This window comes from Schistocerca americana, chromosome 7 (genome assembly GCF_021461395.2).
Source record: "Schistocerca americana isolate TAMUIC-IGC-003095 chromosome 7, iqSchAmer2.1, whole genome shotgun sequence".
NCBI classification, from domain to species: Eukaryota; Metazoa; Arthropoda; class Insecta; order Orthoptera; family Acrididae; genus Schistocerca; species Schistocerca americana.
In genome coordinates this window covers 104,792,958-104,810,899 of record NC_060125.1, presented here as the reverse complement: position 1 = coordinate 104,810,899, position 17,942 = coordinate 104,792,958, and positions in this window count along the sequence as shown.

Below are 17,942 nucleotides of genomic sequence, written 5' to 3'. Positions count from 1 at the left end.
ACGAGACCGCTTCGGTCGCAGGTTCGAATCCTGCCTCGGGTATGGACGTGTGTGATGTCCTTAGGTTAGTTAGGTTTAACTAGTTCTAAGTTCTATGGGACTGATGACCTGAGATGTTAAGTCCCATAGTGCTCAGAGCCATTGGAATCGTTTGAACAAGGACCTCGAACCACAGGGGCAAGAGAACCAATTTCTTTTTCCTCGTTAGTATCATTCCTTTACCGGATGTGTTTCCGATGTGTTAAAGATCCAGTTGTTCTCAGTTTATCATACACACATTTAAATGTACTACGTGTAGGATGAGTGCGTTATGGATATCTTTCACCGTTTAGGTCTCTAGCTCTAACTGCATTTCGTTGGCATTCTCCGTAAATGAGAAGCGTGTCGACTTGATTCGACGGTACTAATCTTGCCGTTCCTATTAGTGTTGTATTAGGAAACCGTCGAATGGTATTTACATGCCAATGACACGTTCGATAGATACGCCATATACGGCTAATATTTACTATTTGCACGATATACGAGAGAACTGTCAGAGCATGTGCTTCGATAAGTGCCGAAGTGATACGAAATGCAACTCAGTCCATAATAAGAAGATATCAGCACTGCATTGATACCAATGGCCATGACTTCGAACACCTTCTGTAAATGGACGTTCATGCCACAATTTTGACCTTCGTTGACCTGCAAAGACCTTACTGTTACATATCACTGGATTAGTCTTTCTAGCCGCTAATCAGATAATAAGTACCAGACTACAGCATCCTATTAAAAAAAAAAAAGTTGACCTTCATATCTCTGACGCGACACCACCTAGCAACAAAAAACCAACGTCATACTATGGTCCTCGTTGTCCCATTCAACATTTGTCCTACAAACTTTTCAGCTACTGTCATACTTACGGAGTTAATCTTGGTGGCCATAGTTAGTGACTCATCCTGTATACAGAACCATGGTATGCTTACACTATGGAAATTCCTGACCTTTAAGTATGGCATCCATGTCGATTATTAAGAGTTGGATATTAAAATCACACATTTGCGGTTATGAAAATTACGTATGTGTTATTTGTGTCGTTGGCTTCAGAAAATTTAGTCCGTTAACAGTATGTTAACGCATATCAGAAATGTATAACAGTTTAGTCATAATACAAACTCAAAGTTCGGCGGTTGAAATTTTAATTAATTATATCTTCTGGGTTATTTAAACTGAAGCGCCAAAGAAACTTGTACAGACATGCGTATTCAAATACAGAGATATGTAAACAGGCAGAATACGGCGCTGCGGTCAGCAATGCCTATATGACAAGATCTGTCTGGCACAGTTGTTACATCGGTTACTGCTGCTACAATGGCAGGTTATCAAGATTTAAGTGAGTTTGAAAGTGGTGTTATAGCCGGCGCACGAGCGATGGGACACAGCGCCTGTTTAATAGCTCACTAGACTTTTATGGATGCCCTCTGGATCGAAAACTTTGAAATGGAACAGATTTTGAAACACATCACTTCCAGCAAAGCTAATTTAAAAAAAAACGTTCAGAACAGTGAATAATATAATCTCAGAAAGTAGGTTTCACAGGGGAAATTAATTTGCATCAGTTCGTAAGTTTATGTAATGTGCGTTCAGATAACGGAATATATCATCAAATGTTTGGTAATAATAAGAGCAAGGTAAAAAAGTGTAGATCCCAATTATTGTAATTAGGAGTATAATAGACAAAGTAGGATGGTGAGGGTCAAACCTACTTGTGACAAACTGATGCTCCAAACGCCATGTCTGCAAGTGGAGGATCTGTTATCGAGCAGTGTAATTTCTACATTTTAAACGCTTGTACAATGGCCAGTGCTTCTTCTGTGCTACGATCTCTAAACTTGGCGGGCTCCGATCCAAATTTATAATCGGCACGACCTACGCTGTCCTGTGTTTAATAATTGCTTCTACATAAGCTCATCTGACACACAGCCGAACATGAAACAGCATTCATACGCTGATGTTCGGTGTTTTACAGTACGACTGACATGCTTCCTTTGCACACTGGAGGAAGTGCTCCCAATAAGATACCACGTGCACACTCGGGTTAAAGTAGTTATTTAGCTTGGCCCTAATCTCTGTCAGGCAGATTACTGAAGGCTCCCTTTGTGGAGTAATAACGAGTTGCAGTGGTAGTTGGACTGTGCCATACCAGAAAGCATCCCTGGCGTTGGTTCGCGTGCGTGATATTTTCTGTTCCAATGTGATACGGTATATTTGTTGCAAGTGAACTGCATTCTTTTCGGCTGTTTCCAAACGCTAGAAATGGCCACAGGGCAGGCTGCACCGAGGGTATTTCGGTACGTCGTTATAGCTGACACAAGTTTTAGCCCAGTTATAGAGTAATTACTTCTGCAGTTGCTGCTGTAATTTCTACGACGCAGGTAGTTGCCAGATCAGCTGCTGCTGCCCTTCATGTGGTTACCGATGTTCTAAAAGTTGCAGACTAGCTTTATCCATTGCAATGACCAAATATTGCAATGCCTTATTTGCCAACTGTATTTTGTTTACAAGTGACGTCATCATTTATCTATGTACCAATTTTGGAAGAAAGTAACTCAAGTTAAAAGTAAATAATTTCGTTATCAAAAGTGAACAAATATTAAATGGAAGTTACACCTTCCGCCTTAGGGGCCTCTTCGCTTCTGAAAAACAGCAACAAAACCAGATAATAGTTCTTCAGGTAATTATTCCTCAGAGAAATTCCCTCACATCATACCTAAATGAGGTATGATGTGTTATCTCATACAAAGGAAGTTCGCTGGTGACGAATGACCGAGTTGCAAGGATTGCGGCCGGGTGGTAACATGACGGCGGGTGAGTGCAGAGCTGAGATCGATTCGTAATGAACGATAACGGAATGAAACAGGAAGGGAGGAGTCGTCACCACCAAATCGTGATGTGTTCACATTTGGTATAACAACGTCGCTCTGCGTAGCTAGCAACCAAACGGTGACAGTGAGGTTGTACTTCGCAAGAGAGGGTTGCGGTTGTGCTGATTGGGGGGAAGAGACCAAACTGCGAGGTCATCGGTCTCATCGGATTAGGGAAGGACGGGGAAGGAAGTCGGCCGTGCCCTGTCAAAGGAACCATCCCGGCGTCTGCCTGGAGCAATTTCGGGAAATCACTGAAAACCTAAATCGGGATGCTCGGATGGGGGATTGAACCGTCGTCGTCGTCGTCCCGAGTGTGCTAACGCAAGAGAGGGGGAAGAAGGTTGTTGGATTCTACTTATGACGACAGTGTACAGGAGGTCGAGCGGTCATGAGCTGTGAGTGGGCATCCAGGGCTGCCATTAAATGACAGAACAGAAAATTAGGTGCAACGAAGTGAATATATTTCGGGTTATGGTATACAAGGGGCACGCCTGGAGTGGAAGATACCAGGTATAGGCCAGTAGTAGGACAAACAACTAAATACGTGGGCAACCAAAAGGGAGGCGGTTGGTGTTAAATTATGATGGTGGCCTGACATGAAAGGCAGAGCTGTAGGCTCTGCCGCCTAAGGAAGTCATCTCTTCTTCTCGAAGTCTGGATCGCAAGAGAGAGAAGCAACTGTGTTCTGCACTGTAAATCCTCCAGTGCACACACGAGTAACTTGTATCCCACGCTCACTTGGCTAAAACCGATGGCGTGAATGCTCTAGCAGTTTCAGCAGAGAGCTCAAGGCATCTGTTGCCAGCAACTTTAACTGGAAAGGCTGCCTCGGTGCTGAAAGGCAGGCTACTTGTGTCACGTAGACAAAGCGGAAGTTGCTCTGGAAGAACACTTGTAAAGCTTTGACGGGGCCTTTGAAGAAAATTTTTTCAACCCAATCCCTAAAATATTCTTTGACTGGCTGGTAGCCTGCACATTCCTTCCGTCTTCCAGAGAAGTGGTGACTCACATTGTTTACAAAAGGATGTCTGTCACTCACCAGAAAGACAGTTTGCCCAAGTAGGGCACTTAATACTACGAGAGGGATTTGTTACAATATTTCATGTAATGTCTGTAAGTGGGAGTGGACTCACATGTAGTCAAGTTTATGAAACTGAGTTAAACTATAGTTAAATATTAACTGTTAAAATTTTGTGCAGAAATACAATAGCTCCTGTAATAACTAAAATCATCATCGTCCAGGTAATCAATTCCTAAAGTAAACGAAGTTAAAATCATGCCAGAAAGCTTCACAAAACACGAACGAACTATTATGGTTTCTGTTACAGTGTTATTAATCTGCTGTTGCAGTACTAAACTCATTGTTATAGAAAGTAGAAGCTTCCTGAACTGAATCAGCACTGGTCTTTTTGGACCTGTCTTTCAAATATCAATTTCGTTGCTACATACTGAAATTAATAGCAAAATATAAAATGCATCAACAATAAGACAGAATAATTAAATCTGAGATAATCAAAATATTTGGGTTGTTCTTGCTGTGGTCTTCAGTCGATGACTGGTTTGATGCAGCTCTCCATGCTACTCTATCGTGTGCAAGCTTCTTCATCTCCAAGTAACTACTGCACCCTACATCCTTTGTATCTGCTTAGAGTATTAATCTCTTGGTCCTCCTCTATGATATTTACCGTCCAAGCTTCCCTCCAAAATTAATTTCGTGATCTCTTGATGCCTCAGAACATGTCCTACCAACCGATCCCTTCTTCTAGTCAAGTTGTGCCACAAATTCCTCTTGTCCCCAATTCTATTCAGTAATCCCTCATTAGTTACATGATCTACCCATATAATCTGCAGCATTCTTCTGTGGCACATTTCGAAAGCTCCTATTCTCTTCTTGTCTAAACTATTTATCGTACATGTTTCTCTTCCATACATAACTACACTCCACACCAATACTTTCAGAAAACATTTCGTGACACTTAAATTTATACTCGATGTTAGCACATTTCTCTTCTTCAGAAACGCTTTCCTTGCCATTGCTAGTGTACGTTTTATATCCTCTCTGCTTCGACCATCATCAGTTATTTTGCTCCCTAAAATGCAAAACTCATCTACTGCTTTAAGTGTCTCATTTCCTAATCTAATTCCCTCAGCATCACCTAATTTAATTCGGCTTCATTCAGTTATCCTCCTTTTGCTTTTGTCTATGTTCATCTTATATCCTCCTTTCAAGACACTGTTCATTCCGTTCCACTGCTGTTACAGGTTCTTCGCTGTACCCGACAGATTTACGATGTCATCTGCAAACGTCAAAGTTTTTATTCCTCTTCCATTGATTTTAATTCTCACCCATTATTCTTGTTTTCCTTCCCTTGCCGCTTACTCAATACACAGATTAATAAAATCACGGATAGGCTACAATCCTGTTTCACTCCCTCCCCAACCACTGCTTCCCTTTCATGCCCCTCCACTGCTATCTGGTTTCTGTACAAATTGTAAATAACCTTTCGCTCCCTGTATTTTACCCCTGCCACCTTCATAATTTAAAAGAGAGTATTCCAGTCAACATTGTCAAAAGCTTTCTCTAAGTCGACAAATGATAGTCTATCTTCTGAGATAAGTCGTAGTGTCAGTTTTGCTCACGTGTTCGATCATTTCTACGGAATCCTAAATGATCTTCCCCGAGGTCGGCTTCTATTAGTTTTTCAATTTGTCTTTAAAGAATTCGCGTTAGTATTTTGCAGCTGTGGTTCATTAAACTGATTGTCTGGTAATTTTCACATCTGTCAACACCTGTTTTCTTTGGGATTGGAATTATTATATTCTTCTTGAAGTCTGAGGGTATTTCGCCTGTCTCATACATCTTGCTCACCAGATCGTAGAGTTTTGTCAGGACTGGCTCTCCCAAGGCTGTCAGTAGTTCTAATGGGATGTTGTCTACTCCGGGGGCCTTGTTTCGACAGGTCTTTCAGTGCTTTCTCCAATTCTTGACGAAGTATCATATCTCCGATTTCATCTTCATCTAGGACCTCTTCCATTTCCATAATATTTCACTCAAGTACATCGCACTTGTATAGACCCTCTATACACTCCTTCCACCTTTCTGCTTTCCCTCCTTTGCTTACAACTGGTTTTCCATCTGAGCTCTTGATGTTCACACAAGTGGTTCTCTTTTCTCTAAAGGTCTCTTTAATTTTTCTGTAAGCAGTAGCTATCTTACCCCTAGTGATATATGCATCTACATCCTTAAATTTGTCCCCTAGCCATCTCGGCTTAGCCATTTGTCTCTTCCTGTCGATCTCATTTTTGAGACATTTTTATTCCTTTTTCCTGCTTCATTTACAGCACTTTTATACTTTCTCCTTTCATCAGTTAAACTGAAATCTTCTGTTACCCAAGGATCTCTCCTAGCCCTCGTCTTTTTACCTACTTGATCCTCTTCTGCCTACACTATTTCATCTCTCAAAGCTACCCATTCTTCTTCTGCTATACTTCTTTCCCCCGTTCTTGTCAGAAGTTCCATAATTGTTCTGTCCAAAATTCTCTATAACCTCTGGTTCTCTCATTTTATCCATGTCCCATCTCTTTAAATTCCCACCTTTTTGCAGTTTCTTCAGTTTAATCTGCAGTTCATAACCAACAGATTGTGATCAGAGTCCACATCTGCCCCTGGAAATGTCTTACAGTTTAAAACCTGGTTTCTAAATCTCTGTCTTACTATTATATAATCTATTTGAAACCTTCCAGTGTCTCCAGGCCTTTCCCACGAATGCAACCTTCTTTCATGATTTTTCAATGAGGTGTTTGCTATAGTTAAGTTATGCTCTATGCGAAATTCTACCAGGCGGCTTCCTCTTTCATACATAACCCCCATTCCAAATTCACCTACCACTTTTCCTTCTCTTCCATTTCCTACTATCGTATTCAGGTCTCCCATGACTATAAAATTTTCGTGTCCCTTCACTGTCTGAATAATGTCCTTTATCTCATCGTACATTTCTTCAATCTATTCGTCATCTGCGGAGCTAGTTGGCATCTAAACTTGTACTAATGTGGTTGGCGTGGGCTTCGTGTCAGTCTTTGCTGCAATAATGCGATCATTATGCTTACCCACGCTCCTATTTTTTATTCATAATTAAACATACCCTTGCATTACCCCTATTTGATTCTTATTCCTCCTGCCACCGAAATGTATGTCCGTAGTGACAAAACAGCTAACAGTGTCCTCGTCCTGTTCGTAAAAATTCACATAAAAGAAGGGAAAAGAACGCAGTGAGTTTAAAATCAGTTCATAAAATACGAAAGATTCACGGCTAGAATGTAGCTCTGCGCTATAGAAGCGCACGTACTGGTTGTAAACATTCCGACTGACGGGAGAAGAGCACGTGGCTTGTCGGCGGGGAAGGAGAGATACGCGTGTGTGACGTCGACAAACTTGAGTGGCGCTTGTTTCTAGTAGGGTGATGGAGGGGTTATTATCTGCTGCGTCACGCACGTCTTGCAGGAGGAGAAAGAGCGGAGAAGTGGGCGCAAAAGAGGAGGAAGAGCGAAGTGGTGAGGGCTGAGTGACACTTTCAGCACTCGCCACAACACACGTAACATTGCTAAAGCGATCTTGAAGAAAACGTTCTTTGAAGTACAGCTGGTGGCGTGTAACGGCGGTATAACACTACGTACGCGCAAAAACAGAGAAAGACAATGGTGACTACAGGCGGTCAGACACCAAGTACAGAGCGACACCAAATTTGTACATGAAAGGATCTTAACTTTTGTTTGACATAAACCAACGGTTAAAAATGGTTAGTTCGGATTGTTATGGCAATACGTGTTTCAATTTTGAAACAGAAATAGGATGACTGAGTGCAGCTCTGTGTTGAATTTCGGCACACACAAAATTCAGACAACGCTGCCCTGTCGTTTTAGGTGTTATTTGTGTGCATGAAATCTTCAAGATGACCGAAATTTCGATACACAAGGACCGAGAAGCGATAAGGAGTACCGTAGTTAAAGTTTCGAAAGAAGACGACGCTGGTCAAGACATGGGCAGGGAAAGAGTGCTTATTGATTTACTACACGCGAGTGAGAAACGTTTTACAACTGAAGGGAACCGTTCAGTCCAACGCAAATAATTGTTAAAAGCGCGCAGTTATTTGTAACTCCTAGTGAAACCTTGAAAGAAAATGGGGAAATAAATGCTAAACAGACAGTGGAATTCGCTCGTGTGCAAGGCAGTGGAGCAGTGAAACATTAATTCAAAAAAAATTTGATGAAAATTCGAAGTATCGCAATCTACTGAACAATAAAAGACAAAGAAAATAGATACTTTAAAGAGGGGCTCCACATTCTAGGTCTGGCAACAAGACGGAACATTCGAAGAAGCAGACTTGTAACAAGTGTAGAAAAACTTTAGTATGGTAAACTTTGTGCATTGTTTCGAAAGACAAGACGAAAACCTTGTCAGTACGAGATTTAAAAGTGAAAGACACTATAGCACAAAAATTCTATAACAGAGCTGAACAACGCAGATAGCTAAATTCATCACATGGCAAAGACCTGTACAGTAGTTGGGAGAGCGTATCTTTAAATTCTTCAAAATACCTAAAATATCCACATAATACAAATAGACAAATGGGCCATCCATCTCACAAAAAATATCAACGGTTACTTACAAATGGTTCAAATGGCTCTCAGCACTATGGGACTTAACTTCTGAGGTCATCAGGCCCCTAGAACTTAGAACTACTTAAACTTAACCAACCTAAGGACATCACACACATCCATGCCCGTAGCGGTCGCGTGGTTCCAGACTGTAGCGCCTAGAACCGCTCAGCCACTCCGGCCGTCGGTTACTTACAACCACTTAACAATTATGCCCTATATTATACTATCAGTACACTGTCACTAAATACCTACCCAATAAATGAGTTATAAACCGTGTAAAAATAAGGAAATTATACTTAATTATGGCATACAAGACGAAGAAGAGGAAGAGAAGTAGTAACGCGTTTACGGCACTGGCTTATCGCAAGGTGGCAGTTGTGACAGTCCACACGACTGCACCGTGCGGTCTCTCCTTGTGGTAAGCGTTCACTGGTAACGCAGCCTGCGATGTAAACGACTCCAAAAAGGTGACCTTAACTGGAAACTCACTGCATGGTCGAATGAATCGTGGTTAAAGGTTCTGCTTTTACCTCTGGGGTGATAGTGTAAAACAGACCGTTTAACATCACTGAATTATCTTCTCTCATACAGTTAGCAACATAATTAGCATTCATTATATCCTTCTCAGATTACACAACGAAACATTATCTGTACAAGAGAAACAACATCACGTAAAACAACTGACACAAGATCTCTTGCCTGCACCTTCAACAACATGTAAGACAGGATCTCTTGGCTGCTCACAAATAACCTAAATAAAACAACCCCATACATATCTTCATATAAACAAAACTTCGCTGCCCTCTGGAGATGGCAGCCGGAAGTCATCATATCCTCTCTTATCAGCTTACGGGGGTACAAAAAGTCAATTCTCTTTCATCATTCGTTGTAAGGCTTATTACGGTAGTCAGTTAACACAGGTAGCTTCGTTCATTGGGTTAACCAGTGAAGCAACTACCACTTACGAAAAACAGAAGGCATGGAAAGAAAAGAATAAAAGGTCGGGAAAGATAATGTAGAGAGACGAGAAAAAACAGAAAGATAAGGAAGAAATTTCCTTTCGTTCCGTAATCTGGCACGTCACACGGCGCTCTATCGGTTTCTGCAGCACCAGTGCTAATCGTGTACTTACTGTTGTGTACGCAGTTGGGGCCTCAAGTTGCCTAGTGCCAATGGTCAACTACAAAGGATGCCAGGATTGTCAGAATCCGCGGTTTCTCGCTTTTCTTAGGACTAGACGCTGATTTCGCGCCAGTATTTGGTCTTGCAATAAAAACAAATTCCCTTCAAGGTAAAACGACTTAGTGCGGAACGATTTGAGAAACCCTGCACTTGCGGTATGGGGCACACGGAGTTAGAGAGCCCTTAGAGCCTTCAAACGGTTCAAATGGCTCTGAGCACAGCGGAACTTAACTTCTAAGGTCATCAGTCCCGTAGAACTTAGAACTACTTAAACCTAACTAACCTAAGGACGTCACACACATCCATGGCCGAGGCAGGATTCGAACCTGCGACAGTAGCGGTCGCTCGGTTCCGGACTGTAGCGCCTACAACCTCTCGGCCAGCCAAGCCGGCGGTTAGGGCGTGACGTGTGTGGAGAAAGGAGTGAGAACTAGGTTCATCAGAGAGCACGTAAATGACGCTTGTAGGAAAGACGAAAGAAAAAGGAATTGATCATGACACGAAAACGAGATGAAAGAAAATGCCACGAACGGGTGGGATACTGTGTTCGCCAAACACATTGTGCAAGCCACACATCCCCGGAGATTAATCGAAAGCTCTCAAAAATACAGCTTAAAAAACTTTTCATCACAGCTAAGCATGACACATCGACGACAACGGAGCTTAAAACAACAATAAGAAAGTTACTGCAGTACACAGGACCAACGGAAGTGTGTTTCTAAACTGCACAGGCATTAACTATGAAACCAACAAACATCTTAAGTGCTTATCTAGGAACAGATTCAGCGTACCTCATGCTAATGAGACTCACAAAAATGTTAGGTTCAAATCGACCTAGGTAAACACACATAAAAAAAGGCAATAACAGCATAAGACGCAAAATTTAACTGTGTGTATTAATTCACTGATTTCTAAGTTCTTCTCTGAACAAATGGCTGCAAGTGCCTCAGTACATACCAGCACTCGCAGTACGGTGGCCGCGTCGCGACGCTCAGAAGTGGCGGAGACGCTGTGTCGGCGGCTGGGGGCTTAGGTACGTGGTAGTCGTGCAGCAGGGGCGTGGGCAGCGGGATGCTGGCTCCACGGCGGCGAAAGTACGCGCCGCGGGCTCTGAGGCCAGAACACAGATGGCTGCGGGGAGGGAGCTGCCCATTGGGGATTGTGGGGCGGCACGGCGGCAGGTGGGCCGCGAAGCTAGTCGGCAACAACAGCAAAGCTCGCGACTCTGGCATTTCGGCCGGTGCGCGGCGGCAGGACGTGGTGGCCTCCCTCACTGCACTCGTGGAACGGGCATCGTCAGTGGGCGACGCCGGTGGCAGTGCAGCCGCGACGGAGGTGTGTGAGCGCGCCCGTGCGCTCAGCGTAACTCGGGAGCGGTGAGAACGCAACTCGCGGTTTTCCTTGTTGCTTCGCCACCCGGCCCAGAGGAAGGAGGTGGCGCCTGCTGCGACCGACGAATGGCGCCGGTGGGCACGCAGCACCCAGTCGCGCTGTGAGGTGCAGCTCCACGAAGTCGGCGGGCACAGTGCGAGAGGCAGGAAGTAGAACTTGGCCCGCGCGCTGGTACGTGCGGACGCAGCGTCTGGTACTGCATCGTAGCCAAAGCACTGCAGTACCCAGGGGCCTTATTCTGTATCGTTCGTACCGATCGGTGTAGTAGGTTAGACTCGGTAGTGACGTCATTTTCGGTTCTTTATCGAAATATCCTATTCATTAAGCTTTCTGAGACTTGTTGCCGAACGGTCTTCCCACCGATTTTACGACAATTGTACCGAGAGGTTTTGGATTTCGGTCTGGCCCTGTCGATCGGTGAGCTGTGGTTTATGTACACCTAATAATTTGTTATTTTAAACATATTTAGCGGTTTTAGCTTTGGATTTGGTGATTGTGTTACTAAACAATCACCAGAGGACGCACCCAGTTGGAAAGTGAGTTCATAATAGACTATTTTCCTTTGTTAGAAATATGGTTAGGTTAGGTAGTTACTGTGAATGATAAGATAAAAAAAAGTTTCCGGTCAATATTCTGGAAAGCAATTATGTGAAGCTTGATATTGGAAACCTTCCAAACCAATATGCATTTATGATACGTGTTATTTTTAAGCAAATAAGAGTTTAAAGATCGTTAAAGATCTAGACATCGGCTCTGCTTAAGTGTATTACATGAGTGTGAACTGACGTTACTAGTGCCTTTGTGTACTTTTTCCCACAAATGGGTCAGTTAATGTGGTGTCACCGCCAGACACCACACTTGCTAGGTGGTAGCCTTTAAATTGGCCGCGGTCCGTTAGTATACGTCGGACCCGCGTGTCGCCACTATTAGTGATAGACCGAGCGCCGCCACACGGCAAGTCTAGTCTAGAGAGACTCCCTAGCACTCGCCCCAGTTGTACAGCTGACTTTGCTAGCGTTGGTTCACTGTCTACATACGGTCTCATTTGCAGAGACGACAGTTTAGCATAGCCTTCAGCTACGTCATTTGCTACGACCTAGCAAGGCGCCATATTCCGTTACTATTCTGAACAGATATTATTGTGAATCATGTACCGTCAAGAGCGACGTTCATCATTAATGGATTAAAGTTAAGTATCAAACTAATTACGTCCACTTTCTGAATTCTACTTCCTTGTCATGTTCCAGACCTCACGTCAGTATAGTTCTTTCCTCCTCGCGCCCTCCTGCGTGACCTAAAACGCGTGCATTTCGGCCTCCACTAGTAACACGGTGTTGGCTCTTCTGCCAACACAACAGTTAGTAATTATCTAAACGTGTTTACAACTTTCAAGTGACAATGGAAAGCAATTATGTGAAGCTTGATATTGGAAACCTTCCAAACCAACATGTATTTATGACTCGCGCAGCACCGTTTGGCAACGAAATCAGACTACGTTCCTCTACTCAGTACTACAAGAATTGAGCTCACTGATTCTGTTACTTGGCGTGGCCACGTGGTGGGTCGCCTTGCGCGTCGAGCGAGCAGGTTGTCGGTATCTTCCGCCTGTGGTGCAGCGCCGCTTGTGTCGAAGCTACTCAGTCACATCGTAGTTGCGTAGCGGAGTTTGTTGTCGTTTACCTCTTGGCGGCGGTGTATTCTGCCCACCCCATGGTGTCTGTCGACTCTCCTAATTCTGTTCCTCGTCGAGCTACTGTTCGTTTCAGTTTTGACAAGAGTACGCGTCGTGTTCAACCTGGCTCCTTAGAAATTCACGATTGGTTGGCTGAGGTTATCCGTGTTACACCTGGTCAGGTAGATACTGCTTACTTTGATTTTGATTTGTATGCATTCTTTGTGAAGTTTTACGATCCCGTTCACGTAGAAAGACTTCTCTCCCGGGTTGGTTATAAAGTGTTGTTTACACATCGCGATGGTTCTGTTAGTCAAGCCCTCCTTGAAAATGCAGCACTCGAGTATACTGCGGTTAGAACTTATAACCTTCCTCCTGAAGTGGACGATTCATTTCTTAAAACAGCGTTGCTTCCGTTTGGAATCATACGGCATATTCGATGGGAACGCTGGTCAGCACAACATCGCTTCCAGTGTTATAATGGTATCCGGACTGTGGACGTGTGCGTTAAAAAGAATATTCCTCCCCACTTAACTGTTTGTGGTTACCGCATCCATTACACGTATACAGAGCAAGAAAGAACTTGTTTTCTCTGCAACGAAAGCGGTCATCACAGATCTGACTGCCCGCGCCGTACTACTTTTCTGACGTTGTCTTATCAAAAACATTTTCCTTTAACGTTAGCAGTCATAGTAACTTCGCAGTCAGCTGTCAGTCAGTCTCCAGCTTCAAGTGATGTAGGGGCAACATTAGCCCCTACTCCTCGCGAATTCCCACCGTTACCGACGCGTACCAGTGCGGCCTCTGTCCGTGAAGGGACGACGGCTCCTGCAGCGCACGTCAAACGCCGGCGGACTGAGGACGGTACAGATTTCGAAGACGCCCCACTCCAGTCTCGTTCTTCTGACACGGAGTTGAGAGAGGGTGCACCTTCTGGCGGTAATGCGTTGTCTACTGGTGTTAACTGCGATTCCAGTATTACCAGAGAGAATGTAGCTGCTTCTGTTGATGTTGAAATGTGCGTTCAATCTGCGTCCCCCACTTCACCCGTCGACGTGACGGTTCCCGTGGGTTCCGTTGTTCCCGCAGAGACGTCACCTGCTGGCCAGCCTTTACAGTGTTCTAGTGCAGTACCACCCCTCCTCCACGCTGAGACGGTCGAACAACATGATCCTACGGGTTCTCTTCCTGATGTTCAGGAGATGCCACCCGACACCGGCACTGTATTACCTGCCTCTTCTGTACTTGATGTTGCTGTCGGTCGTTCTGAGTTGTGTTCCCCGATATCCGTAAGTTCGGTGACGATGGCTGCTCTGTCAAATCGGAGCTTGACGTGTCCCCAACCCCTCCACATCGAGAGTGTACGTTTTCACGGAGTGATGTGAAACAGCGTTTTCAACCTGCCCGTGCCGCGGCGCGTCGTAAAATGAAAGGCGAGGATTCCTCGGAGTCAGGTGGGGAGAACTAACATTATACCTTCTTCTCCCCGCCTCCGGACGTTGGGGACAGACGGACGTGATAGTGCTTTTTCCTTAATGTAGTTTTATTGACCTTCCATGAGTTAACGGATGCAGGCGTATACATTTCTAACCCTCAATGTTAATTGGATACGTTCCCAATCACGGCTTGTTGCGTTACGCCAATTTATTTACGATTCCGAAGCTGATATCGTCTGTTTACAAGAGGTAAAATTTGATGTGTTTTGTATTCCTGGATATTCTATGTTTTTCAATGTCGCGCCTGAAACTTCTACCGGTATGGCTTTGCTTTATCGAGATGGAATCCCGCTGACGGACTTCGAAACGCTAGATGATGGTCGCGGTATAGGCTCCGTATGGATCTGGTCGTTCACCCGATCGCGCGCGTTTCTATACGGAAGAAGTTGTTTATTTACTCCGACAGAACCCGCCCAAGGTTTTGTTAGGGGGTGATTTTAACTGCGTCTTACGCCATGTTGCTGACACCCCCAATTATACTTTTTGTCGTGAAGTTAATGATATGGTGAGGTCCTTGCATCTCCAGGATGCTTGGGTTTGCAAATATCCTACATTGATGAGGTTTACGCTTTTTACAGCTTCTTCAAGTATCCGATTGGGCCGCTTTTATTTATCTGCCCCCGTATGCAGTCAGCTTCTATGGATTGATGTAATTCCTGCCAGTCTCACTGATCACTGTGCTGTTTCAATGACTTTTGTCCACGTCGCGCAGCGGGTCCACCTCTCGCGCCCTTTACGGAAGCTAAACACTCTACATCTCACGGACCCCTCTCTGGAAGGCATCATCACACACGTATGGCAGGGGACAACCCAGTCCCAGACGCGTTGTTCCTCACTTCTCGAATGGTGGGTTACCTTTGCTAAAACCCGGACTCGAAATACACTCAAGCATTTTGGCGCTGACAAGGCGGCTGAAATAAGTCGCACTAGGGAATTTTATTATGCAGACCTTCGCGATCTTTATGATAATGCTCGTGATGCCCCCTTGAGGGTCGTCGACGTCCACCGTGTGAAGGCGAAACTTCTCCAACTGAAATGCAGGCAAATGGATGGAGTCCGACAGCTTTCCCAGCCTCGTTCAATCGCACAGGATGAGTTGACCTCTCTCTATCATCTTCTCCGGCTTCACAAGCGATCTCAAAGGACGTGTCTTTCTACCATGCGTTCTCTAGATGGGCGTGAGTGGTCCTCCCAATCTGATATCATGTGTGAACTTTACCAGTACTATTCACAGCTTTATGCTGAAGTGGATTCTGACGGTCCACGGTCTGTTGATTTCACCTCCCTCCTTGATCGCGTTGTTACACCACTTCTGGAAGAGTTTTTCTCTGTATTCCATCGCGATGATATACTTGATATTGTGGCTCGTTCTCCCTCCCACAAATCACCTGGCCCCGATGGCCTTCCCAAAGAATTATATATTCGATTTTGGCCCTTAATAGGAGATACGATAGCTTCCTCGGTGAATGAAGTGTTCCAGGGAGGTCTTCTCCGGCCCAGCTTTAAGGTTGCTAAAATAGTCCTGATTCCCAAAAAGCCGGGACGTTTGCGTGTGGATCAGGTCCGCCCAATAACCCTTTTCAACTATGATTATAAATTAGTGGCTCGAGCTGTCAATAACCGACTGTCGGCATTGTTGACTACATCATCGCGAGTCGTCCAAGTTGTCTTCCGGGTCGGACTCTCCTGACTCCCGTTGCTGAATGTCGAGATCTCACTGCGATTGCTTCCACCATTCCCGTGCCAAGCGCTTTGCTTTTCATGGAATCCTTATGCGAGTATTGACGACTGTTGGTTTTAACAATGCTGCACGACGGCTGCTTAGCTCTCTAATCACTGGTATCCTGGCGTCCATTGACGTAAATGGCCGTCTTACTTCCCCCATCGCGGTGTGTCAGGGCGTCCTTCAAGGGAGTCCATTATCAATGTCGCTCTACATGCTGTTTCTGGAACCATTATTGAAAACTATAGCTGTTCGTTTGAGTGGGTGGTCGCTGCTGGGAGAAAGGTTTACCGTTCGTGCATATGCTGATGACGTTATGGTTCTTCTCCGTACCCATGATGATATACCACTGCTGAAGGAAGTTTTGGATCCCTTTTGTCGTCGTACGGGAGCGAGGGTTAATGACCAGAAATGTCGTTTTCTCAGTTTGCGAGGATTTGACGCTGTTGAAATTCCATGGGCTTCGAAGATCACCCGATATCGACCATTGGGTGTTATAATTGACAGTTGTCCACTAAAGATGGCTCCGATAAACTGGAAGTCTGTCACGGATAATTCCCGGCGGGGTCAGGGATTTTCTCTGCCTCGTGATGGCTGGGTGTTGTGTGATGTCCTTAGGTTAGTTAGGTTTAAGTAGTTCTAAGTTCTAGGGGACTGATGACCATAGATGTTAAGTCCCATAGTGCTCAGAGACATTTTTTCTGTCACGGATAAGATTCAGGGTGCAATCATTGAAGACGAGCGTCGCTCCCTCTCACTTCTTCATAAGGTTCGGGCCATGGAAACGTGATTGTTAAGGAAGGCTTATTTTATTGCACAAATCTTTCCACTTCCTGCGATGGTGTCCCGCAAGTTGAAAAGTTTAACTGGCAGGTTTATCTGGCGCCACTCTGTATTTCGCGTGCGTTATGGGGTCATGGCGCGGCCCCGTTTGCTAGGAGATTTGGGCCTCCCTGACATTCGGGTTAAGGCGTCTGCCTTATTCATCTGTCGCACCGTGTTAACATATCAACGCGACCCCCAGTCACTTACAGCTCGCCTTTATGACTGTATCCAACCGGCGAGTTTAACACCTCCAGTAGATATTGGTAGGATTAGTTATAAATTACTGCACGTCAGGGAATTTTTTTCTTGAGGTCAGTTATTTAGGAGTACATATCCTTTCCTAAGCGAATCTCTCCCTAAAAAAGCTGTTAAGCCGCTGGCCAGTTCCTCATAGTCTTCCCTCTGTGGAAGCCCTGTCGCCAGAAACTAACTGGAAGATTGTTTGGTGTAACATCAGCCTCCCGATTTTCCCGATAGAAGTGGCGCCCTCGTGGTACAAAGTTGTTCATGATATTGTACCTACCAACGTGCGACTTTTTCGTATTGGCCTCAGTGTGACGGATCGCTACAATCGTTGCCATGAAACTGATACATTATCTCATCGGTTGATTTCCTGCGGTCATGACCATTGGAGATGGCTTCGCCGACAACTGGCTTTTCTCCTCAGGACGTCGGAGGCGGTTATCTCGGGGGAGATCCTCGTGCGTCCAGGTTCAACCTTCTTTCCTAGATCTTAGAATAATACCGTCATGTGGCTTGTTGGCCACTATGTCCACTACGTGATGGTGAGCGGATATGACGCAGATCCGTGTGCCTTTTCCCACTATATGGCCACCGCACATTGTACGTGGCTACGGATGCCCCGTTATCGTAAATTTTTTTCTAATATGTTGTATCTTGTTTTTCATCGCCAAGCTGTTGGATGAGTTGCCGTGCACCCCTTTTTTATTTTTACTTTTCTTTATTTTTGTGGACGCTTCTATGGATTTAGATGTTCCACGATGTAGAAGTGGCGGAAGAAAGAATGTGTGGGGACGTTAAACTTGACGTCCCATTCGTTCCTATACGTTTTTCTGATTTCACCCTTT